We start from the raw sequence: 25,547 nt of genomic DNA, 5'->3' as shown, positions 1-25,547 counted from the left end.
GGTCCCAGATGGCGGCGGTCAGTAGCAGGCGGAGTCTCTTGGCGGCGGGTGTTCTGCTTTTGCCCACTGCTCCCTCGGTCTCACCACTGCCTCTTCCTCCGAACTGTGAAAGTCAGTGGCACGACCTTCATTCCATGTGGGGTCTAGGACCTCATCGTCCCCTGCATCGTCTTCCACCCAGTCTTGATCCCTGACCTCCTGTTCAGTCTGCACACTGCAGAAAGACGCAGCAGTTGGCACCTGTGTTTCGTCATCATCAGAGACATGCTGAGGTGGTTTTCCCATGTCCTCATCATCAGGAAACATAAGTGGTTGTGCGTCAGTGCATTCTATGTCTTTCACCGCTGGGGAAGGGCTAGGTGGATGCCCTTGGGAAACCCTGCCAGCGGAGTCTTCAAACAGCATAAGAGACTGCTGCATAACTTGAGGCTGAGACAGTTTCCCTGGTATGCATGGGGGTGATGTGACAGACTGATGGGGTTGGTTTTCAGGCGCCATCTGTGCGCTTTCTGCAGAAGACTGGGTGGGAGATAATGTGAACGTGCTGGATCCACTGTCGGCCACCCAATTGACTAATGCCTGTACCTGCTCAGGCCTTACCATCCTTAGAACGGCATTGGGCCCCACCATATATCGCTGTAAATTCTGGCGGCTACTGGGACCTGAGGTAGTTGGTACACTAGGACGTGTGGATGTGGCAGAACGGCCACGTCCTCTCCCAGCACCAGAGGGTCCACTAACACCACCACGACCATGTCCACGTCCGCGTCCCTTACTAGATGTTTTCCTCATTGTTATGGTTCACCACAACAACAAAAATATTATTTGGCCCAATGTATTGTATTCAAATTCAGCGGGATATAAATTTGAGGCCTAGTATTTAGGCGCTGGGTGACCGGTATGGATTTAGTGACAGAATTAGACTTGGAAATGCACAGTAGCGTGTGTGTGAAGTTATTCTGAATGACCCTATGTGCACCTTGAATATTATATACCCTTTTAGGGATAGATTTCAAATAGCTCTGATATAGCAGAAACCACTAAATTATGAAATTGCTAAATTGGGAATTGTATTTCAACCCAGAACAAAAAATGTGCTTTGACGGACACTAAATAACTTTCCCAGCCACAACAGTACAGCGGTAACGAGAGATTTAGCGGGATATAAATTTGAGGCCTAGTATTTAGGCGCTGGGTGACCGGTATGGATTTAGTGACAGAATTAGACTTGGAAATGCACAGTAGCGTGTGTGTGAAGTTATTCTGAATGACCCTATGTGCACCTTGAATATTATATACCCTTTTAGGGATAGATTTCAAATAGCTCTGATATAGCAGAAACCACTAAATTATGAAATTGCTAAATTGGGAATTGTATTTCAACCCAGAACAAAAAATGTGCTTTGACAGACACTAAATAACTTTCCCAGCCACAACAGGACAGCGGTAACGAGAGATTTAGCGGGATATACATTTGAGGCCTAGTATTTAGGCGCTGGGTGACCGGTATGGATTTACTAACAGAATTAGACTTGGAAATGCACAGTAGCGTGTGTGTGAAGTTATTCTGAATGACCCTATGTGCACCTTGAATATTATATACCCTTTTAGGGATAGATTTCAAATAGCTCTGATATAGCAGAAACCACTAAATTATGAAATTGCTAAATTGGGAATTGTATTTCAACCCTGAACAAAAAATGTGCTTTGACGGACACTAAATAACTTGCCCAGCCACAACAGTACAGCGGTAACGACAGATTTAGCGGGATATAAATTTGAGGCCTAGTATTTAGGCGCTGGGTGACCGGTATGGATTTAGTGACAGAATTAGACTGGGATATGGCCAAAAAATAACCACACTATTGCTGGTTAAATGCACTTGGTAACGGGCGCAGCTTGCCCCTGATGTAGTATATGGCCAAAAAATGAACAGACTATTGCTGGTTAAATGCACTTGGTGTGACAGCTTGACCAACCACACTACTGAGGGTTAAATGCACTTGGTGACGGGCGCAGCTTGCCCCCGATGTAGTATATGGCCAAAAAATGAACAGACTATTGCTGGTTAAATGCACTTGGTGACGGGCGCAGCTTGCCCCTGATTTAGTATATGGCCAAAAAATGAACAGACTATTGCTGGTTAAATGCACTTGGTGTGATAGCTTGACCAACCACACTACTGAGGGTTAAATGCACTTGGTGACGGGCGCAGCTTGCCCCTGATGTAGTACATGGCCAAAAAATAAACAGACTATTGCTGGTTAAATGCACTTGGTGTGACAGCTTCACCCTGATGTAGGCTTTAGCCAAAAAACAACCACACCATGGAGGGTTAAATGCACTTGGTCGCAGCTTGTGCTGGCGCACCACAAGACACAAAATGGCCGCCGATCACCCCAGTAAAATGTGACTGACAAACGGTCTGGGCAGCCTAAAAACAGTGAGCAATTGAGTATCAGCAGCTCAATGACCCACAGCTGCAGATCGATCAATAATCAAGTCCTTTGGAGGAGTTAATCTGCCTAATCTCGCCCTACTGTCGCAGCCGCAACCTCTCCCTACGCTAATCAGAGCAGAGTGACGGGCGGCGCTATGTGACTCCAGCTTAAATAGAGGCTGGGTCACATGGTGCTCTGGCCAATCACAGCCATGCCAATAGTAGGCATGGCTGTGATGGCCTCTTGGGGCAAGTAGTATGACGCTTGTTGATTGGCTGCTTTGCAGCCTTTCAAAAAGCGCCAAGAAAGCGACGAACACCGAACCCGGACTTTTACGAAAATGACCGGGTCACGGACACCCCAAAATTCGGTACGAACCCGAACTATACAGTTCGAGTTCGCTCATCCCTATATGTGAGCCCTTTGGAATGATATGGATTTCTGCACAAATTGGTCATAAAATGTGATCTGATCTTCATCTAAGTCACCACAATAGACAATCACAGTCTGCTTAAACTAATAACACACAAAGAATTAAATGTTACCATGTTTTTATTGAACACACCATGTAAATATTCACAGTGCAGGTGGAAAAAGTATGTGAACCCTTGCATTTAATAACTGGTTGAACCTCCTTTGGCAGCAATAACTTCAACCAAATGTTTCCTGTAGTTCCAGATCAGAGGTGCACATCGGTCAGAAGTAATTTTTGACCATTCCTCTTTACAGAACTGTTTCAGTTCAGCAATATTCTTGGGATGTCTGGTGTGAATCGCTTTCTTGAGGTCATGCCACAGCATCTCAATCAGGTTGAGGTCAGGACTCTGACTGGGCCACTCCAGAAGGTGTATTTTCTTCTGTTTAAGCCATTCTGCTGTTGATTTACTTCTATGCTTTGGGTCGTTGTCCTGTTGCAACACCCATCTTCTGTTGAGCTTCAGCAGGTGGACAGATGGCCTTAAGTTCTCCTGCAAAATGTCTTGATAAATTTGGGAATTAATTTTTCCTTCGATGATAGCAATCCGTCCAGGCCCAAACCATGATGCCCCCACCACCCTACTTCACAGTTGGGATGAGGCTTTGATGTTGGTGTGCTGTGCCTCTTTTTCTCCACACATAGTGTTGTGTGTTTCTTCCAAACAACTAAACTTTGGTATCATCTGTCCACAGAATATTTTGCCAGTACTGCTGTGGAACATCCAGGTGCTCTTGTGCAAACTGTAAACGTGCAGCAATGTTTTTTTTGGACAGCAGTGGTATCCTCCCATGAAATCCATTCTTGTTTAGTGTTTTCCATATCGTAGATTCGCTAACAGGGATGTTAGCATATGCCAGAGACTTTTGTAAGTCTTTAGCTGACAATCTAGGATTCTTCTTCACCTCATTGAGCAGTCTGTGCTGTGTTCTTGCAGTCATCTTTACAGGACGGCCACTCCTAGGGAGAGTAGCAGCAGTGCTGAACTTTCATCATTTATAGAGAATTTGTCTTACCGTGGACTGATGAACAGCAAGGCTTTTGTAGATCTTCTGAGAGCTCTTTTGTGCGAGGCATTATTCACATCAGGCAATGTTTCTGGAGAAAAGCAAACCCAGAACTGGTGTGTGTTTTTTATAGGGCAGGGCAGCTGTAACCAACACCTCCAATCTCATCTCATTGACTGAACTCCAGTTGGCTGACACCTCATTCCAATTAGCTCTTGGAGATGTCATTAGTCTGGGGGTTCACATACTTTTTCCACCTACACTGTGAATGTTTACATGGTGTGTTCAATAAAAACATGGTAACATTTAATTATTTGTGTTATTAGTTTAAGAAGACTGTGATTGTCTATTATTGTGACTGTTGTGATCACATTTTATGACCAATTTGTGCAGAAATCCATATCATTCCAAAGGGTTCACATATTTTTTCTTGCAAGTGTAGGTACATCAAGTGCCCAGGAAGGTCCCAACCCACTCGCTAATGTCTGTTTGTCCTCTAAAGGCATCCAAATGCCTGAATCATTTGACCCCATAATTGGCACATAGGTACATCAGGTGTCTGGGAAAGTTGTTCTAAAGGTCCTGATGCACTCGCTCCCTGTTGCTCTCTGTTATCAGCCACCATGGTCTGTTTCTCAGTCCTCTATAGGCATCCAAACCGAACTGTTTTTATTTTTTATGTTTTTATTTTGCAGTAGCAGGTAGTGCACATTACTAGATAATCATAGATATTAAGGTATAGTGGAGAGGCTGCCCATACCAACCAGATGACTACTTTTCTTTATAAAGGAAGGAAGGAAGGAGTAGTAATCTGCTTGGTTGCTATCCTTTTACCCACTAAGAAGTCTTGAAAAACCAAGTTGGAGGCTTAAAGCCATCTGGCAGTTAGAATTTGATTTCACGTTTCTAAGGCATCATTCAGAAGGCAGTAGTGTTTTGCGCATCCCCAAAACACAGACACCAGCCGTGTGTGGTCCGCAAATTGCGAAAAGGGTGCACACCCACTCATACAGCCGTCTGAATGGACCTTAAGGCTGAGTTCACATCGCCGTTTAGCTTTCTGTTCTTCTGATGAACAGAAAAATATTTTTACCTTCCACATCCAGGAAACTTGTATGTATGTAGGTCAGCTGACTAATTGGTGGGCATTTTCTACTGCTTTTACCGTTTAGAGAGCTTGGTTTGATTCCTTTGCTTGTCTTGCATTGGATTCTTGCTCTTTCTGTCTTTCTTTCACCATGGTGGAAGACTCTGAGGATGAGGTTCTGCTGCACTGACTACAGTCAACAGTTATCTCTGCTGTTTAAAGCAATGTTCCTCAACTCCAGTCCTCAGGGCCCACCTACCGGTCATGTTTTTAGGATTTCCTTAGTATTAGGCTACATTCACACGTCAGTATTTTTCTATATCCCGTTTTTTGCGGATCCGTTGTTCCTGAAAATGTTTACGTATGTCATCCGTTTTTTGCGGATCCGCAAAAAACTGAAACATGTATAAATTTCAATAAGCAAATAAAGTTGTTTGGATTTCTTTGAAAAAAAAATAGAAAAATAAAAAGTTTCTGTTTGCAGGATTTAATTTCCAGGAACGGAATCCGCATAAAACGGATTACATACGTAATGACATACGAATGTCTTCCGTTTTTTGCGGATCCATTGACTTTTTATTGTACCAGGATCCGATTTTTGCGGAAAAGAATAGGACATGTTTTATATTTGTTTGGACATGCGGAATGGAACAACGGAAACGGACAGCACACATTGTGCTGTCCGATTTTTTGCAGAACCCATTGAAAATAAATGGGTCCAGATCTGGTCCAGATCTGTTCCGCAAAAAACGGAACAGATCAGGAAAGAAAAAACGGACGTGTGAATGGACCCTTAAGCAGGTGATATATTTAGTGTCAATGCCTTAGGACTTACCACAGGTGTTCATTCTGTGGGATATTCTCAAATCCTGAGTGGTAGGTGGGCCCTGAGGACTGGAGTTGGGGAAATCTGGTTTAAAGAACCGAGGAGGAGACCCTGGGTTCACCCAATTGTTTCCAAACGGTACAGGAAGGGCCACTTCCATATTCTCTACACTGATCTGCGGCAGCACCCAGACAAGTTCTTTGGTTTCTGTCGGATGTTGATGGCTATCTTTGATCGCCTCCTGTCAACTCTACGTCCTGGTCTTACCTTCCAGGACACCAACATGAGGCTCGGCATTTCTCCAGAGGAAAAGCTAATCGTCACGTGACGTGACATATATTTATCTCTCATGCACATGTCAGTGTGTGTCCCATGGGCATGGTGTGGGCAACAAATTGCATCCAGTAATGGAGGGGTCCTGTCCATGTGTGCCCTGGTTGCCAGTGTGGACATATTCACATTTAATGTGCTTACAGTTTTATAGTTGTTGTAATGTATTCATTACAATAGAGCATGTTTGTCACGGATAGTGTTACAGAAAACTAGAAGACACAAATGAAGATCCAAATGACTTGATCCAAAACTAAGGAACAGGAGGGTAAGCCCTGTAAGAGCCCTAGCTCTCTCCCTTACTGCTCAGCCTATGCAAAAATCTCAATGGTAGAAAATTGCATACCCTCGTTCCTCGACTGTATGACACCTGAACACCCTATAATAGTGAGGGGACACGACCACCGGCTCCCTACACTTAATACGGAGGGAGTCAGGGTCACCTAGAATCAAGCCCACAGGCAAACAGAAATAAAGAAAACAGACTTATCTTGTGGATGTAGCAGTAACAGCTTCTAGCATCAGCACACTCCAGGAAGTTGTATAAACCGCAAAGTGATGCAGTATGGGAGGGGATTTAAAGTGCAACTAGATGACAGCTGAGAGAGGGAAACGAGATGACAAAATAAAAGCAAAACAAAAGAACCTCAGGCAGGAAGTTCTGAAGTACGTCTGTCAGAGCTTCTCAGATGTCTGGCGGTGACAGTACCCCTCCTTCTACGAGTGGACTCCGGACACTCAGAGCCCACCTTCTCAGGATGGGACCTATGGAAAGCCCTGATGAGACGAGTGGCCTTAATGTTCGTCACTGGGACCCACATCCTCTCCTCAGGACCATAACCCTCCCAATGAACGAGGTACTGGAGAGAACCGTGGACAACACGGGAATCCACAATCCTAGAGACCTGAAATTCAAGATTACCATCAACCACAATTGGAGGAGGAGGCAAAGAGGATGGTACAGTGGGTTGGACATAAGGTTTTAATAGGGACTTGTGAAAAACATTATGGATCTTCCAAGTCTGAGGAAGATCAAGACGGTAGGCAATGGGATTGATGACGGACAAGATTTTGTAAGGCCCAATAAACTTAGGACCCAACTTCCAGGAGGGAACCTTCAATTTGATATTCTAAGTAGACAACCATACCAGATCACCAACAATCAGGTCCGGACCAGGCACACGTCTCTTATCCGCCACACGCTTATATCTCTCACTCATGCTCTTTAGATTATCCTGAATCTTTTGCCAAATAGATGACAAAGACGAGGAGAATCTCTACTCATCAGGTAAACCAGAAGCCCCTTCTCCAGAGAATGTCCCAAACTGCGGATGAAACCCATATGCACCAAAAAATGGTGACTTATCAGAGGACTCCTGACGACAGTTATTTAAAGCAAACTCAGCAAGGAAGAGAAAAGAACACCAATCCTCCTGATTCTCCGCCACAAAAGATATGTCTCCAGATTCTGATTGACGCGCTCTGTCTGGCCATTCGACTGCGGGTGGAAAGCAGAGGAGAATGACAACAGAAGGCCTTCCAGAATCTGGAAACAAACTGCATGCCCATATCAGAGACTATGTCTGAAGGGATACCATGCAGTTTGACAATGTGATCAATAAATGCCTGCGCCAGCGTTTTAGCATTGGGAAAGCCAGGAAAAGGAACAAAATGCGGCATTTTGCTAAAACGGTCCACCACCACCAGAATCACCGTCTTCCCCGAGGAGCGAGGCAGGTCTGTAATGAAATCCATGGACAGATGTGTCCAAGGACGGGAAGGAATGGGTAACGGAAGGAGAGGACCCGATGGCCGTGAATGAGGGACTTTGGCACGAGCGCAGGTCTCGCAGGCTGCCACAAAACCCTCAACCGACTTACGAAGAGCCGGCCACCAGAATCTCCGAGCAATGAGATCCACTGTGGCTCTACCCCCCGGGTGCCCAGCAAGGACAGTATCGTGGTGCTCGTTAAAAACCTTGTGTCGTAAAGTGAGAGGCACAAACAACCTCCCAGGAGGACAAAGATCAGGAGCCTCTGCCTGGGCTGCCTGAACCTCTGCCTCCAATCCAGGATAAAGAGCAGACACAATCACCCCTTTAGCCAAAATTGGACCCAGGTCTTCAAAGTTCCACCCTCCCGGAAAACAACGTGACAGGGCATCCGCCTTCACATTCTTAACCCCAGGGCGGAGCGTGACAACAAAATAAAGAACAAAGACCATCTGGCATGTCTCGGGTTCAGACGCTTGGCCGATTCCAAGTAGGCCAGATTCTTATGGTCGGTAAACACGGTAATAGGGTGTCTGGCTCCCTCTAGCCAATGGCGCCATTCCTCAAAAGCTAACTTGATGGCCAACAACTCCCTATCTCCTACATTGTAATTTATCTCTGTGGAGGAGAGTTTCTTCAAGAAAAAGGCACACGGTCGCCATTTGGCAGGAGAGGGACCCTGAGACAAGACTGCACCCACACCCACCTCAGAAGCGTCCACCTCAACTGTGAAGGGCAGAGCGATATCAGGTTGTACCAAGATGGGAGCGGAAGCAAAACTCTCCTTGATACTAGAAAAGGCCTTACGTGCCTCTACCGACCAGGAGGAAAAATCTACCCCCTTTCTAGTCATATCAGTGAGTGTTTTAACAACAGAGGAATAATTCAAAATAAATTTCCTGTAATAATTGGCAAAACCCAAAAAACGCATCAGCGCCTTCTGATTTTCAGGAAGCTCCCGCTCAAGCACAGCACGGACCTTCTCGGGGTCCATGCGAAAACCAGAAGCGGAGAGAAGAAACCCCAGAAAATGAATTTCTGGAACCGCAAACACACATTTTTCCAGTTTAGCGTACAATTTATTCTCCCGCAGGATGAGCAAGTGCTGACATAGGTGTTCCTTATGAGTTTTGAAATCAGGAGAAAAAAATCTAAATGTCATCTAGATACACTAGTACAAATTTCCCCATTAAATGATAAAAAAATGCTGTTCACAAAATGCTGAAAGACGGCTGGAGCATTCATTAAACCAAAAGGCATAACCAAATTCTCAAAATGGCCCTCAGGGGTATTGAAGGCCATCTTCCATTTGTCTCCTTCTCTGACCCTGACCAGGTTGTATGCCCCTCTTAAGTCCAACTTGGAAAAAACTTTTGCCCCAACAATCTGGTTAAACAGGTCCGGGATCAGAGGAAGCGGATAAGGGTCACGAATTGTGATACTGTTCAGCTCCCTGAAATCCAGACATGGTCTTAAAGAACCATCTTTTTTCTTAACAAAGAAAAAAACAGCGGCAACAGGTGACTTTGAGGGTCGTATGTGTCCCTTTCTCAGACTCTCAGAGATATAAGCATGCATAGCTACCCTTTCAGGTTGGGAGAGATTGTATAAACGAGATTTAGGCAGCTTGGGGTGAGATTAATAGGGCATTCGTACTCCCTGTGAGGGGGCAAGTCCTGAACACCACTCTCAGAAAACACATCCGAAAATTCAGAGAGAAAAGATGGTACAGTCTTAGTAGAAACCTCAGAAACAGATGTCGTGAGGCAATTCTCTCTGCAAAAGTCACTCCAACCATTTATTTGCCTCGCTTGCCAATCAATGGTGGGGTTATGTTTAGTGAGCCAGGGTAGCCCCAACACTAGAGGAGTAGGCAACCCGCTTAGGACGAAACATGACACATCCTCAACATGAGTATCACTCACAATCAAACGGATATTGTGAACTATGCCCTTTAACGATTTATGAGAAAGTGGAACGGAATCAATAGCAAAAACAGGTATATCCTTTCCCAAAGTGCATACCTGGAAACCATGAGTTATAGCAAATTGATTATCAATGAGATTGACAGCTGCTCCACTATCTACAAAAATCTCACAAAAAATGTTCTTGCTCTCTAGCGCCACCCTGGCAGGTAGGACAAAATGGGAACTACAAGCAAACGGAAAACCTTCCATTTCCGCATCAACCTTGCCAATAGTAACAGATGGAACATTTTTAGAGGATTTTTTTCTTTTTGTTTCTTTATTACTCTCAAAAAACTGCCTGAATCTCCTAGAGGGACAAACATTTGTCAAATGATTTATACCTCCACAACAGAAACAAACCTTCCTATGAGAGCTGAATCCTCTATTGTCAGAGGCAAGCAAACCCAGCTGCATGGGCCCCTGCTCAGAAGGGATTGAGAGCGACTGAGACTCCTGTGCACTGAATGAGACCGCCACACTGTCCTTGGACTGAGTATGACAGGCAGGAGTGATCTCTCCTCTCTCTCTAAGACGCCTGTCAATACGAACGGCCCGAGACATGGCAGAGTCCAAGGAGGTAGGTCTCTCATGAAAGGCAAATGCATCTTTCAATCCCTCTGAAAGACCATGGCAAAATTGACTTCGGAGTGCAGCATCATTCCTACCAGTATCAGCTGCCCATCTCCGAAATTCTGAACAGTATATCTCTGCGGACTGTTTACCCTGGCATAAAAGACGTAGTCTAGACTCTAGGCCAGAGCAATACGATCCGGATCATCATATATCTGACCCAGGGCTAAAAAAAATTCATCCACTGAACAGAGTGCCATGCCCCCACCGGCAGCGAAAAAGCCCAGGACTGAGCGTTATCCCTGAGCAGCGAGATGATGATCCCCCCCCCCCTCTGCTCCTCATAACCAGAGGAATGGGGAAGTAGGCGAAAATGGAGTTTGCAAGCCTCTCTAAAACGAACAAAATTCTCACTACCCCCGGAGAACGTATCCGGGAGCGAGATCTTAGGCTCAGAACAAACTCCATGAACGCAAGCTGAACCGGTGACCTGAAACTGATATACAGTTTTACGGAGATCTGCTACCTCCAATGAATTACCCTGCATGCGTTTAGTCAAAAGTGAAACCGGATCCATGCTTGAGACGGTTTGGGCGGTTTATAATGTCACGGATGGTGTTACAGAAAACTAGAAGACACAAATGAAGATCCGACTGACTTGATCCAAAACTAAGGAACAGGAGGGTAAGCCCTGTAAGAGCCCTAGCTCTCTCCCTTACTGCTCAGCCTATGCAAAAATCTCAATGGTAGATAATTGCATACCCTCGTTCCTCGACTGTATGACACCTGAACACCCTATAATAGTGAGGGGACACGACCACCGGCTCCCTACACTTAATACGGAGGGAGTCAGGGTCTTCTAGGATCAAGCCCACAGGCAAACAGAAATAAAGAAAACAGACTTATCTTGTGGATGCAGCAGTAACAGCTTCTAGCATCAGCACACTCCAGGAAGTTGTATAAACCGCAAAGTGATGCAGTATGGGAGGGGATTTAATGGGATGCAATCAGTGCAACTAGATGACAGCTGAGAGAGGGAAACGAGATGACAAAACAAAAGCACCTCAGGCAGGAGGTTCTGAAGAACGTCTGTCAGAGCTTCTCAGATGTCTGGCGGTGACAATGTTATATTTTTAGTGTTTGTGCAGGCACGTGCTGAAAATCCACTGTAATGCCCTGTAGTGCTTCCGTAGCATTCAGATCCTTGCCTACACTTGGCACCGCTCCAGATGTAGCATATTGTGCACCAATTTCACTGAATGGATTTTCACCTGTTGTACAGAGTACACATGGCCAGTGCCCATATATTGCTTAGCTGCTTGTGGTACACAATGTGGCCAGGGAACCCACACTGTCATGTGTATTAGGCCATTTTGTATGAATAATGTTGGCAAACTAAATGTCATAAATGTGATTTCTGTTTCTTTTCTACAGGTTCTTGGCAACTGGCAACTCATTTAGTTCACTGAATTTCGAGTTCCTGGTTGGGATTTCGACGGTTCCTCAGATAATGGTTGATATCGGGGCCTATGGGAGCACAGCAGATGCTCGCATCATTTGTGCTTCTAGAATGGGTGAGTGGATTTGTGCCAGAGTTTGCTATGCCAGAGCCCAGAAGACTGCCCAGATCAGCTGGTCTGCTGGCTCCGTTTGTAATTGTGGATGATGAAGGGTTTGCACTGACTCACCATGTTATGCAGGCTTTCCCAAGATGTGGTCTGGAGGCATATTTAAGAACTTTATGATCTCTCTGAGAGGTGTATCTGAGGTTTAACCAATAGTTTTACTTGCTCTGTTTGGTTTGCAGTTTGCTCTTTACAATTGCTTTGTGAAGTTGGAATGCTTTTATGCAATTTGGGTGCAATTTAATTTGGTGGTGGAACTGTAAAATACACATATAACTAGTTCAGTATACAGTTCTAATCACAATACTAACATATATGTAACTTTTCAATTACCTATTTTGGCCTCTTGTTCCCATAAAACTGAACTCTGACTGGAACTGTGTGTCTGTTCAGCTCCTCTCTCTGGTGAATAATTATTCCAGCTAGGGGATTTCCCACAGAATAAATGTAAGACTGGCTGTGATTGGTCAAGACTCCAGCTCAGTGTGAGGATGACTATGATTGGTCACGACTCCTGGGCAGTAACAACAGTTTAACTCTATGCTTTCTGTTGTGTCTGCTGTGTCATTGAGCTAACCTTACATTCATATAATTAATCTTAAAGGGATATTATCTTTTCTGCTTCTGTGAACACAATATATACAGTGGATATAAAAAGTCTACACACCCGTGTTAAAATGTCAGGTTTCTGTTATGTAAAAAAAATGAGACAAAGATAAATAATTTCAGAACTTTTTCCACCTTTAATGTGACCTATAAACTGTACAACTCAATTGAAAAACTAACTGAAATATTTTAGGTAGAGGGAAGAAAAAATATAAAAATACAATAATATGGTTGCATAAGTGTGCATACCCTTAAACTAATACTTTGTTGAAGCACCTTTTGATTTTATTACAGCACTCAGTCTATTTGGGTATGAGTCTATCGACATGGCACATTTTGACTTGGCAAGATTTGCCCACTCTTCTTTGCAAAAACACTCCAAATCTGTCAGATTGCGAGGACATCTCCTGTGCACAGTCCTCTTCAGATCATCCCCCAGATTTTCAATCGGATTCAGGTCTGGGGTCTGGCTGGGCCATTTCAAAACTTTAATCTTCATCTGGGGAAGCCATTCCTTTGTTGATTTGGATGTATGCTTTGGGTCGTTGTCATGCTCAAAGATGAAGTTCCTCTTGGTTTTTTACCAATATTGACTGGTATTTGGAACTGTTCATAATTCCCTCTAGCTTAACTAAGGCCCCAGTTCCAGCTGAAGAAAAACAGCCCCAAAGCATGATGGTGCCACCACCATGCTTCACTGTGGGTATGGTGTTCTTTTGGCGCCAAACATCTTTTGGAATTATGGCCAAAAAGTTCAACCTTGGTTTCATCAGACTATAACACCTTTCCACACATGCTTTTGGGAGACTTCAGATGTGTTTTTGCAAAATGTAGCCTGGCTTGGATTTTTTTGTTTGTAAGAAAAGGCTTCCGTCTTGCCACTCTACCCCACAGCCCAGACATATGAAGAATATGGGAGATAGTTGTCACATGTACCACACAGCCAGTACTTGCCAGATATTCCTGCAGCTCCTTTAATGTTGCTGTAGGCCTCTTGGTAGCCTCCCAGACCAGTTTTCTTCTCGTCTTTTCATCAATTTTAGAGGGACGTCCAGTTCTTGGTAATGTCACTGTTGTGCCATATTTTCTCCACTTGATGATGACTGTCTTCACTGTGTTACATGGTATATCTAATGCCTTGGAAATTCTTTTGTACCCTTCTCCTGACTGATACCTTTTAACAATAAGATCCCTCTGATGCTTTGGAAGCTCTCTGTGGTCAATGGCTTTTGCTGTAGGATGCGACTAAGAAAATTTCAGGAAAGACCAACTAGAGCAGCTGAACTTTATTTGGGGTTAATCAGAGGCACTTTACATGATGGCAGGTGTATGCTGGCTTCTATTTAACATGATTTTGAATGTAATTGCTTAATTCTGAACACAGCTACATCCCCAGTTATAAGAAGGTGTGCATACTTACGCAACCACATTAATTAGTTTTTTTTTTGTTTTCTTCCCTCCACCTAAAAGATTTCAGTTTGTTTTTCAATTGAGTGGTACAGTTTATAGGTCACATTTAAGGTGGAAAAATCTGAAATGATTTATCTTTGTCTCATTTTGTTTTTGCAGAACAGAAATCTGACATTTTAACAGGGGTGTGTAGACTTTTTATATCCACTGTATATCTCTATCTATTGTGAGCGCAGATGTATATGTATATGTATATATATATATGTATATATATATATATATATATATATATATATAGATAAAGACAATAGACTGTAGGTGCAGGGGATATATACAGACTGCCAGTCTGTGGTGTATGTATTTGTCTCCTTCACAGGCAAGACAGATTGCCATGCAAGATTGGTAACGGCATTTATATGGTTTTCTGTTACCAATTTCTTAAATTTTTTTTGGGGGGACCACTGCTAAATCGAATGCAGTAGAAGAAACCATTAGAAAAGCTAACGTAGTTCATTTCAATTTCAGTCTCTACATCAACCTAATGGAGGGAATTATTCTGACTTGAACATTGGTCCGGACTGTTTATGAAAGGTAACGTTGGAAATTCCTTTATTTTTTATTGTTATTGTGAAAAATAAGGAACTGTTTTCTTTTTATTTTTTTTCCAGTGGCTTATAACTAGTTTCAGAGTGGTCAACTAAATCTATTTGTTATCCAGTAGCACAGTTTAGAGATAAAGGGTACTTTCAGACTATTGTATTCCGGCAGGCAGTTCCGTTGCCAGAAATGCCTGCCGGATTGTCAAACGGCATGCAAACGGATATTCCCCCCCCCCCCCCCCCAGGTCCGTTGCCGGAAATACCTGGAAAATCATATGTAAACAGAGATATTTTATAAAGGATCCGTCTGACGAATCCAGTGAAATAACGGATCCGTCTCATCTGGTTTCAGACGGAATAACGGATCCGGTATTTACATTTTCAAACATCAAAGGAACTAATTTCACATGCAAATTGTACAGTGGCTATAAAAAACAAACGAAGGTCATATACCGCTCAGATGCTGCCCCACTAATACTTGTTTCCCACGGGAGAATATGTCTTCCAGCCAGATAGCGCCGTCGCTATTGGGTGCATCCAATTACTTCTGCCAGAATGAGAAAGGGAGCATTTGAAGTTCTGTTTCCCGAACTGCGGAATTATCCGGACAAGCGTCGACAGTTTTGACCATCTGCTACATCGAAAGACAGGACAGCACTTTCCGTCTAAGTGTTTCACCTGCAGAATGCTTAATGCTTACCATAAGGTAATTCATTATTTTTTTTATATTTGTATATTAACTGTTATTTTTGTATAATTTTTTAATGTAGCTTTTCTGGGTTCAAAGCTGAAACCTGACATATTTCTATACCCCATGGTACAAAATTTTTATTTATTTGATACTGTACTCTACCTAGTGCAGCTCTTGATTGCGCAGGCCAAGGGCTTTGGAGGCTCTGCATTAGTATTGCTCACTGTAACTGCACCGGCTACTATGGTCAGGATTGACCCCTGTCTCGACCATTAGAGACATTGACAGCACTGTGAGCAATACTGGCCAGAACCATACGCCTATCGTTCTCCATGGAGAGCCCGTTCCATCACTGGATTTCCAAAAAATTACCACAGAACAAAGAAAAGCATTTGAGTATTAAATGGTATGTCCAGTTTAGGGTCCCAAACAAGGCCATCCAAATAATATAGCTTGTATTGTTTATTTTTTTACATAATTGATCATCTTTATTTACAGTCTTTTTATTTTCTTCTGATCCCACACCCAAATTGGCAACAGTGGATCGAAATTTCAGAAAGTTTTTGGGAGATGTGCCAGTTTCCAAAATGTCTTGAGGCATTAGACGGTAAACACATATGCATTATCAAGCCCCAAGGCACTGGTTCTGAGTACTTTAACTACAAAAAATATTTTTTTATTATATTAATTGCCATAGCTGATGCCCAGTACCGTTTTGTGGCAATCAATGTTGGGGCTTATGTCCTAACCAATGATTCCATGGTGTTTAAAAATTCTGACATGGGGCGAAGGCTATACAATAGACAATTTGATTTTCCATCACCTCAACCTCTACCAGGTACTGATGCTCCCCCCATGTGTCACGCCCTGCTGCATGTGACTCGATCTGACAGTTTGTTTTGTTGTGAGTTTGAACTGAATCCTATCTCCTCCCAGGTGTTGTTCTTTAGGTAATTGGTGAGGCTATTTATTCCTCCCTCTCCCTATATCGTTTGCGGGTTATAGTTCTGCCTTGTGTGAGCTCTGGAAGTTTGGTGGATCGTCTGCTCCAATACATCTCTAGATAAGTCCTTCTCCCTTTTTCCTCTCCCTTTTTCCTTCTGTGTCTGTTTTTACTAGGCCTCTAGGGTGACGCTAGCTCCTTCGGTTGTTGAAGGAGCTGGGTGTCTTTTTCCCTCTTCCCTACAGCTGAGGGTTTGGTTCAGTGTGTTATAGTCTAAGGTACGTGGGCTTGTGAATATCTACCATCGAGATATGCACATGGGCATAGCAGCTTAGGGAAATTGTTTTAGGGATTGCTAGGCAGTCACCCCCTTGTTCCCTAGCATTTGGGCCTAGTCAGTTGTTTTGTTTGCCTTGTCGTGTTCGGTTTCCTTCCCTTACCTTACCTACCGTGACACCATGCCCTTTGTGTTGGTTGGTGAGGCGTTTCAGATGTGTGGCAATCTAATTAAACCTTATTCCAGCCGCGGATTAAACCGGAACAAACGAGTATTAAACTACCGCCTGTAGGACTCGAAGAATGGTGGAATGCACATTTGGCATTCTGGTAGCTAAATGGTGGATTTTCACCAAACCAATTCAACTGAAAATGGAAACTGTTGATGAGGTATTAAAGGCATGTGTTGTGTTTGAAGGCATGTGTTGTGTCTGCTTGGATGTTGGATGCTAGACGTTCCCCTGTCTGTCTGTGCCTTTGGTGAGAGGGCTCCTGGGTTCCCCGGAGGGGGAACTACAAGTCAGTGAGCAGCTCTGCCTAGTGCCACAACTACCTCCTCATAAAAGAACCACTAAATGTCCACAAGATTCCTGAAGACAGAGAGTTGGCCAGTATTGAAAGTTTTGGACCGCGGACCACTGTAGCAGTTTCTAGGATGAGAGACTCCTTTGCTGAATATTTCTACCCCGATGCAGGAAGAGTGGACTGGCAGGACCAAATGATTTAAATTGTGTTGTTTTTTTCATGAAAAATTAAGTCAATTTGAATATATTCTTGATGCAGGAAACTCAGATAGCTGTCAGACGACACATGCCAAAGATAAGGATACCTATTTTCATTTATCGCAAGTGGAATCCTGAACTTTGGAGATAGAAGAAGAAGAGGATAGCATCTGTAAAAAAAATCAGGCAGATATGGATATTTGTTCTGAATTACAAGAAGATGGTCTTTCTCAATCTTATCCTACTACTGTCCATGAAGTGAAGTGCATCATTTTTGAAAGTGCTCTGGATAATCTCATTTGTAGATTAACTTGCACAGAACGTTCAGGTTGAAAAATGAAATTCAAGGAAATTAAAAAGCATTTAGTAGGAAGCTTTATTTCTGTTTTTGTTGTCTGTTTGAAGTGCCACAGCTAACATTTTGGGAAAGTCAACCAAGAACAAGTCAAATACCTATTGGAAATATCGTTATTGCTGGTGGAATATTGACAAGTGGCAACACCTATATGAAGATAAAACAGTTTTTTATGTTGACTGGCATTCATGGAATTTCTGAAGCAACTTTTTTTAGACACCAAAGAAACTAGATATTTCCTTCTGTCAATACCATATGGGAAAAAGAGAACAGGAACATATTGTCCAACATTGGCTCACAAATAGTGTTTCTAACGGAATTCTATGACGGCATGCACCGCGGAAGCCTATAAGAGGCATTTTGTCATAATAGAAGTCTATACTTGTGTGTGTGTGTGTGTGTCTGGTGATGGACAATGTGATTCACCCGTGCAAAATTTGTGTAGATAGCCTTATGGATCTTCAGTCAAAGCAAATAATTTATTTTGATATACAACAGGTTGTTCCTGTATTGTCTTCTGTGAACTTGGAAAATAAAGCCTATAAACTGCATTGGATAGTTTACTTGAAGAAAAGGTAAACGTGAAACTAATCTGTACTGACAGACATGTGTCAATCAGGAAGATGGCCTGTGAGGAATATTCCGGTATTACTCATACATTTAATATCTGGCATCTGGCAAAAAGTATTGGAAAGAAAAAGTTAGTAAGAAAAAAAATTGCCATGAGCTGTCTGAGCACATGTAAAAAAATCACTTATGGTACTGTAGCGCCAAACGTGTAACCAATTTTTGTTAGATAATGGAAATCGGTTTTATGTCATATTATAAATATTCACAAATGGAAGGATCTTGATGGCAGTACAGTTTTTTTGTAATCATGACACCTTAGATGAAGGTAACGGGTTCATCTAATGGTTGTCTAAAAACCGTCAGTTTTAATACTTTATCAAAAATAGTGCTTGATTCCAGACTACTAAAAGATATGAAACATATTTTATATTTTTGTCATACTGGCAGTCTGGAAGCATTTCATAGTACCGTTCTCAAATACTGCAGCTAGAGGCACCACTTGTCACGGCTGTGTCTCGGTCCCAGTGTAGTTTGCCATGCATGCAGTTGGCTGGGGCAACATATTGTTTCTGCATGTGTGTGCACTGCTCCTGTTTCCTGGCCTCTCCCCAGTTTGGTGGTTATGGGGTTTACGGTAGGTGTGGATCTGTGGTCTCATAGCTATACTTATCCTGTTGCTGTGAGATTGAGGTCTGTGGTATTCCAGCCTTGGTTGGTGCTGGAGCCTTGCTCCTATCCTGGATATTCCATCTGTCCAGTATGAGGGCCACCTAGTTTGACATTAATGTCTTCCCTATGTTTCTATGTATTCTACCCTACCTTCCCTAGTATATGTTTGGTATGGGTTATGTTCAGGGTCTGTTGGATGTCTAGTTGTTGTTCCATGCATGGACTGTCATTGGTGTGTATTGTCCTGCTTGGATGCTAGATGTTCCCCAGTCTGTCTGTGCCTTTGGTGAGAGGGCTCCTGGGTTCCCTGGAGGGGGAACTACAGGTCAGTGAGCAGCTTTGCCTGGTGCTACCATGCATCCTGTCCGCATGGGGGTCCAGGTAGTTTTTGGTGTCGGTGTTCCACCCTGTTGCTGCGACAGGTAAGTGCTTGTTGTTTAGGTGTGTTGTTGTATCACTGGGTTCTTACCGGCCGATCCAGTTGCTGTTCACTGTCTTCCCCTATAATTGCTGCTAGGCCTATGGAGACTCCTGTTCGTCCATGTTGTGGAGGAACAGGTAATCTCTAATTCCTGACCTTAATTTCGAAGATCATCAGGGTTACTCAGGGTCCAAAGTTCCTGTGTATGAGCCCTCCTACCATCTGGGTCCGCTCATACGGATAGGAGTCAGGGCTAGGATCAGGGTTTCAATAGGGGGTGACCTGCTCCCTTATCCCGGCATCCAGTCCTAGTTTCAACTCCCGCTTCCTATCGGTGTTCGGTGTGGAGTCCCCCCCCCCACCGCACTGTAACACCACTTCTTTATTATCGGGATGATTGCTCGCACGCAACTGTAAAGGAACAGTATAACTTACAGCCATAATAGAAGATGCTCCATGATTGTTATTACATGGGGAATGCATGAAACTAGTAAAACTGCATGTCAGGAGTGCTGAAAGGTCCTCTTTAAATAAACAACATATTACATACATTAGGGAAAATAGAAGTGGCATAGCTGGCAATAGCAAATAACCCGATTCCACTTGTAATGCTGTTCACCTACTTTTGCAAGTGAAAGGAGGATTCGGCCTGGTTTCTATCGCCAACTATGACATTTCTCCTTTACACATTGTTACTAATTACATTACACACATAGTCAACATACAGTGTGTATTGATAAACATGTAGTGCTCATTGTTTATTATTCACTTATGGACGCAGTTCCATGACCTGATGCAGGAACATCAGCTGGTCTCGAAACATATAGGGCCTTTTCTTGAATTGGCCCAACCCACTGCAGCCTTGATGCTGCATTTCCTCCCGGAATTGGTCCCTGCAGCTCCGCCACGATTCTTAACGTCAACAACTTTGTAAGAAAAATACCAGATTTTTTATTTTTTTTTGCAATCAATACAATCCTACAGAGGACATTGTATGCCATGTGCTAGGAAGGACAGCTAGGCTCACACATGTATAGATTGGACACTTACACAAACTCTGGCAACTGGCCTTTAGTTTTATCCCATATAGCTGTGAATAACTCCTGGGCTATGTCCACCCATGCTGCCTCCTTTCTTGTACAAGTCGTGGTACTCCTACGACCTTGTGTCCCGAATAAGCCTCTCCACATCCATTGCTTTGGGTGCCTTTGGCGTGGTCCAAATTGCTCTGGAAGGGCAGTGATCTTCTCCAAACTCTCCTCTCTCATGCACTGGATGAAGGCACGCGCTATGAAATGCAACTTCCTGTCTTTAAATCCCTTCACTGTTGCTAAGTTACTTGCATTTACAATGCAACACAATGCATCCGGTTGTGATGCGCTTTTCACACAGCCTCATTCACTTCTATGGGGCCATGGCGGTTTATGGTGGGGGTTGCTTCTAGGCGAGATCTGCAGATATTGCTCAGTATTGAATATACAGCTAAGCCTACTTATCTCTGACCCTAACTCTAGTATTTGAATGGAGCAAAGATATTGCCCTTTTTATACAGAAATTACAGTGGCACAAACACTTTAAACTACAAGATAGGGAAAAATGTGAGGAACTGAATATAGATGCTAGTGATCTGACAGCAACAAGAACCCTGGTGGGACTGATGGAAGAGGGGGAAAGGGACAGCGCAGAGGGCCCCTTCACCACATTAAAACCAAAAAGCACGCAAATGCCTCCACCTCTCCTGAATTCACACATGTATATTTTCCGCAAGTTAGGGCTGTTTCACAAGAGCGGATGCCATGCGTGACATCCGCTCCGTGAATGACAGCCAAGACCCGATGTGGACTGCAGAAGCACAGAGCATTAACATGATTGATAATGCTCCGTGCCTCTCTGTGATCTATTTACTACGAAATCACAGCGAGATAAAGTTGTCACTGTGATTTCGTAGTAAAGAGATCACAGAGAGGTACGGAGCATTATCAATCATGTTAATCCTCCGCGCTTCTGCAGTCCGCATCGGGTCTTGGCTGTCATTCACGCAGCGGATGTCGAACAGGGCATCCGCTAGTGTGAAACAGCCCTTAGTCACCAGAGATCTAGAACAGATCAGCCCAAGGATGAAAGGGGTCAATAACTTAGGCAGGGAGGAATCTCTATCTCTTAAAAAACTGGAAAAGGACAGAAATGTGGTGTATAAAAGAATGTGTCTAGACATTCTTAATGACACAGAGTCATACACGATTTTACAAAATGACCCAGGTCCACTGTTCATGGTGGAGTTAAAAAACATCCTGGAAGATGGACTGAAACGTAAACTGATTGATAAATCAGAATATGATTTCCTCCTGCCAAAAAACCCTATTCTCCCTACCTTTTACTCCCTGCCCAAGATACACAAGGGGACAACACTGTTGAAGGGGCGCCCTATTGTGTCAGGGATAGGGGGACTAGGACAAAATGTGGGCATTTATGTGGATAAATTGATTAGACCTCTCGTCGTACATACGAGATAGATCAGATCTGCTATTGTGACTTAATGGTATATGTATTGACGAGACAATGGTTTTTGCTTCCATAGACATGGAAGCTCTTTACAGCTCAATCCAACATCATCTAGGCCTGAGAGCTGTAAAGAGCTACCTATCCACCAGGGATAGAAGACTGGCACCACATAACACCTTCATACTGGATCTCCTACAATTCTGTCTAAGCAGGAACAATTTTATTTTCAATGACCACTACTACCACCAGCTCAGGGGTACCGCGATGGGAAGTCCCTGTGCGCCATCTTACGCAAATTTACTCCTGGCCTAGTGGGAGGCCAATATTATATGGCCTGAATCATTAAATCAGTGGCATGAAAGCATAGTTCTATGGTATAGATTCATAGATGACATGTTCGTACTCTGGAATGGCACCAAAGGTCATTCACTGAGTTTGTGAAAATCATTAACATGAATGATCTAGGACTGAGATTCACCTCCGTGTCTGACCGAATATCACTTCCGTTTTTGGATGTACTAATCAAGAGGGGCCCAGATAACAACATTAGGACATCAGTCCTCCGAAAAACAACTGCAACGAACAGCCTACTTCGTTCGGACAGCGTACACCCCTACTCCCTACGTAAAGGCATACCAAAAGGCCAATACCTTAGGCTATGTCGCAATTTTTCTAGTATGAACAAATTCAAATTGCAAGCAAATAATTTAAGAACAAGGTTTAGGGACAGGGGGTACCCTGATGGTATCCTCAGGTCTGCATTTGAATCAGCCTGCAGAGCGAAAAGAGAGTTGCTCCTGGTCCCTAAAAAAGCAGAGGCAGAACAGTCATCAAATAGACAGATCCGAGTCATTGGTACGTACTGTATGACAACGCACACGCGCAAATTGGGATATTTTATGTGTGGACCCAAACCTGAAGGAGGTGATTGGAACGTATCCACAGATTACCTTCAGAAAAGGACGGAGCCTAAGGGACAGACTGGTTAACAGCCATTTCCAACCCCTACAACCAACGACGGGGAACTGGCTGCCGAGATGACGACTAGGAATGTTCAAATGTGGCAAATGCGCGGCCTGTAGCCAAGTCAATCCCACAAAAAATATTTGGAGTTCACACACGGGAGTCGAGTACGACATCCGGGATTTTATAAACTGTGTGACAGTGGGAGTAGTCTACTTGGCACAGTGTACCTGCCCTCTAGATTATGTGGGTAAGACTAAGAGGGAGTTTAGACGCATCATGAGAGATCATTACAATGATATTGCCAAGGAAAAGGATACCTCAGTGGAGAGGCACATAAACCAAACACATAGAGGGGATGCATCATGCCTTAAATTTGTAGGCATCCAACATATCCCCCAACCAAGTAGAGGGGGGGATTGGGATAACAAAATCTTGAAGGCAGAATCCAAGTGGAATCACGTCACGCATTGCACCCGCACGGAAAACTTGCTTGTGTGAAAGGGTTTCCACATAAAAGTTTTGTTCAGTTTTTTTTTATTAGGTTTTATAAGCAAAAAACAAGTGGGTCTCATAAATGGGGAAAAAGTACTCTATATAGGACAGGTGCTACTACCAACAGAGTAAGGCCTCTTGCACACGACCGTATGTATTTTGCGGTCCGCAAAAAATAGATCTGCAAAAAATACGGATAACATCCTTGTGCATTCCGTATTTTGCAGAAACGGAACAGCTGGCCCCTAATAAAACAGTACTATCCTTGTCCGTAATGCGGACGATAATAGGACATGTTCTAACGGAAATGAAATGCACGGAGTACCCTCAGATTTTTTGCTGACCCATTGAAATTAATGGTTCCGTATACGGTCCACAAAAAAACCCGGAACGGAAACGGAATGAAAGTTTGTATGCAAGAGGCCTTAAAGTAAGCAGTTACATGCCCAACCAACTGCTGAACATCCAGATGGAGCGCTGAGATTTTCCACATTGCGGAACATCTTGTATTTTTTGCTCAAATGTAAATAAAAGCTGAGAAATGTTTTTTTTTCCACAATAATGCCTCTTGTACATCGTCTTATTATCTTTTGGGAGACACCTATGTCATTTCCCATCAAAAAATTACTTGCTGGTTGAATAAAAGTTACTTTAAGTCCAAATTTGCCAGGGGTATGAATAATTATGGGCAGTACTGTATATGCACACTTAATAAACAGTGCCCGCATTAATTAATATTGGTCCCAAGATTCACAGGTACAATCATGGTCATTATTTATATATAAGAAACATCTATAATTACGTTTTTTCATTCAGACCATTGTACAGTTTTTAAATAAAAAATCCACTTTGCTTCACGCGGTAGGATTTTTCTATCCCAGTTACCTCTTCAATCAATGCCCATAAATTTTAAACAGTCAGTCCTTCCTTCATGTTCATTTCTCACATGACGTGATACCGTATCTCTTTGATTGGAAATATCTTCCAAATGTTCCCCAACTCTGCATCTCAGTTCCCTGGTAGTCTTTCCAATATTACATGTTTTCTTGTAAATAACACCTTTGGATTTGCAATTGATCATATCGCTTATCTCATATGTTCTGTTGGCAACATTACTTTTGAATGTCTTACCACAGGACATATATTTACAGGGTAACACAACCACCGCACTTAAAACACCCCTTAATAGACCTATCCAACCAGGTTTTCACTGTAGGTGGTGTTACAAAGTGACTGTTCACTACTCTGTCACGTATACTCATGCCTCTTCGGCAAGTGATACCTGGGTGATCTTTAATGACTGTACAGATATCAGGGTCCATCCGCAAGATGTGCCAATATTTGGAAATAATATCTCTTACACAAGGAGCAGCTTCATCAAATGTAGTTAGGAGCCGAATATCTCGTTTATTTCCATTATTGTCATCATCTAAGGGTGTATCTTGTTTTTTAGGGGTAAGAAGAGATACTCGATCCCGTGAAAGTGCTGAGTGAAAGGCTGGTTTGAGTGTAGTTAAGGGATACCCTTACGGCAGGGAGAGTGCTCCACGGAGACCTATTGCTCTGAATTTAGGAGATGGGTCTACGGATATGGAGTGGAATGATCCTGCTCTCCATAGCCAATTCTGTCAGGGGCTATCTGAGAGGGTGAATGATGCGTTGGCCTTTCATGAAAATCCTGAGTCATTGGAAGCAGCTATGTCCCTTGCTATACGTCTTGATAGACGCCTGAGAGAGAGATCTAGGGTTCCTCACCCTAAGAACGTACTGTCGAATAATGTGCCAGCTTACTTTGACACTTATGGTGGAGAGACACCTGTGGTTACGCCTTGTGACAAGCATATGCAGTTAGGAGGAGCTGCTCTGGGAACTGCTGGCAAGAGCTTTGGTCATATGAAGGGAGTCTGTTTTTGTTGTGGAAAGAAGGGACATTTTGTGAATATATGTTCTGTAGGAAGGAGCAAGGGGCCATCTTTAAAGGAAGATATATGTCACCGAGATTCCTGGCCTCGGTGAGGTAAGAGTCGGTAGTTTTAGGTGTCAGCGGCAGCTAGTGCTGACTGACACAGTTTTTTTTTGTTAGTATGGCTGGGTGGGTGGCTACTCCCCACACTCCAGGCCAGGTGTTTTTGGCCTATATAAAAAACCCAGCCAGCAAACTCAGCTGGGGGTGGTTTATCCTCCATCTGACAGAGAAGCTGGGGTATCTCTGTGTTTTGGGACCTG

General features: G+C 43.4%; 1 protein-coding gene across 1 annotated transcript in view; it reads left to right on the top strand.

Moving 5' to 3' along the window:
• The first annotated feature begins 15,029 nt into the window (after positions 1-15,029).
• The window catches only part of LOC122935411, a 47,337-nt gene continuing 36,819 nt past the window's right edge, over positions 15,030-25,547 (top strand). Inside the window, exon 1 of the mRNA XM_044291182.1 lies at positions 15,030-15,420. The gene's annotated coding sequence lies outside the window, so the exon portion shown is untranslated. The remainder of the gene's footprint in view (positions 15,421-25,547) is intronic.

Source organism: Bufo gargarizans, chromosome 4 (assembly GCF_014858855.1).
Source record: "Bufo gargarizans isolate SCDJY-AF-19 chromosome 4, ASM1485885v1, whole genome shotgun sequence".
NCBI lineage: Eukaryota > Metazoa > Chordata > Amphibia > Anura > Bufonidae > Bufo > Bufo gargarizans.
This window is presented reverse-complemented; position numbering and strand designations above follow the sequence as displayed.